The sequence below is a fragment of the Benincasa hispida genome, chromosome 2 (assembly GCF_027475165.1).
Source record: "Benincasa hispida cultivar pf3 chromosome 2, pf3_genome.v1.1, whole genome shotgun sequence".
NCBI classification, from domain to species: Eukaryota; Viridiplantae; Streptophyta; class Magnoliopsida; order Cucurbitales; family Cucurbitaceae; genus Benincasa; species Benincasa hispida.
The window spans coordinates 56,498,862-56,500,582 of record NC_143479.1 but is presented as its reverse complement, the minus strand read 5'-3'; the positions used below and the strand labels follow the sequence as shown (position 1 = coordinate 56,500,582).

At 28.7% G+C, this 1,721-nt stretch overlaps 1 non-coding gene across 1 annotated transcript; it reads left to right on the top strand.

Annotated features, from left to right (window-relative positions):
- The first annotated feature begins 244 nt into the window (after nt 1-244).
- On the top strand, nt 245-440 carry LOC120072412 (U2 spliceosomal RNA). The gene has a single exon (XR_005480472.2). It is a non-coding gene; the product is annotated as a U2 spliceosomal RNA (small nuclear RNA).
- Nucleotides 441-1,721: the final 1,281 nt, after the last annotated feature.

Sequence of the window (1,721 nt, the reverse complement as noted above, 5' to 3'; positions counted from 1 at the left end):
TTGGATGGAAATTTAATCCCTGGTAAGAAGGAAAAGAAAAAGGGCCAAAGTTTAATGTTTTAGGCCTTAGAATGTTTGCATATATTTTCAATTTATTTTAATACTATTTAGAAAGCGATGAGAGATGAGATTGAGAATTTGAGAAGATGAGAATAGAAGCAAAAGCTTGTCCCACATCGGTCAAGCTACAGAATTGAGAGGAAGAGGGTGAGTATAAAAGAGGCGTGCATATGACGGAAAAAGTATACCTTTCTCGGCCTTTTGGCTAAGATCAAGTGTAGTATCTGTTCTTATCAGTTTAATATCTGATACGTGGGTCATCGGCCCACATGATATTAAATTTATTTCTTTAGGGGGAGGGCCCATTACAATGGCTTGCCATTGGGGCTCTCAGGTGTTTCCCATGCGTAGCACTTCTGCTTGGGCCTGGCGCACCCCTCCAAAATTTCAGTTCAAATCCATTCTTTAATTACTATTTGTCGATTTTCCAACTTGTAAGTATCTCAACTCTCTAATTGGACATCTAACGTTTGGACTTCGACATAATGAAAATTGTATTATGATTTTACGAATTAAGATGTGAATTTGAATAAACAAAAGCAAAGTTGACAACATCAAAAATAATAAAAGCCCAAATGAATTGGGTTCTTCAGGTTACCTCAAATTGACGAGCCGGATCTGATGTTGTATCATAAAGAATTTTGAATGGATCAAAAACAATTCTTCTCATTATTATTATGATACATCTTAAATTTAGTCATTTAGAAAACATATTCTTCTCATTATTGTGTTATTATTTAACCAATTTCAATAAAAATTAATTTTAAGAGATTAAATTTAAAATATTTTTATTATTTTTAAGAGATTAAATTTAAAATATTTTTATTATTTTTAAGAGATTAAATTTAAAATTTACTGAAAATATGTGGCAATTAGAGTGAACAAATTTAAAGTATATGACCGAAACGGTATTGAAAAAAATCTTCGATAAAAATATGTGATCAGATTATTGCCACTAGGTTGTTGATGCAGATATTTTAACCATAAAAGAGTGTCAAGCCATTTGATAAAAAAATATGGCAATACAAGTCCAATGATCTTTTTTTCCTAATTTATTATAGTCAAGTAAAGCAATTTAGGTTTCGTTGGGTAACGATATGGTTTTTTTTTTCTTTTATTGAAAATTAAACTTATAGACATTATTTTTAACTCTAAATTTCTTTATCTGTTGTGTACTTTTTATTAATGGTTTAGGCTCCTTTAACCATTGATTTTTTTTTTAAAAAAAAATTTAGCCTATTTTATCCACATTTTTTACAATGATTTGCATCTTTTTTTAGTACAATGGTTGAATTCGTAGCCAAATTTCAAAAAATGAAAATAATTTTTTAAAAGCTATTATTTTAGTTCTCAAGGGCTTGATTTTTTAAACCATTGATATAAAGTATATAACAAAGAAAGAAATTTGGAGGTGAAAGTAATGTTCATAGTTTAAAAGACTAGCCAAATTCTGATAACTAAAAAAAGTAACTTTAAAAAAGTTGTTTTCGTTTTTTGCAATTTAGCTAATAATCCAACAATTGTAGTTAAGAGAGATGCGTGATAAGAAATGTGGGTGATATATGTTTACTTTTAAAAAACAAAAACAAAAAATTCAAACGGTTACGAAACAGGACCTAAATAATTAGAAAACGAGGCCTTAGTACTTCTATATAATATTA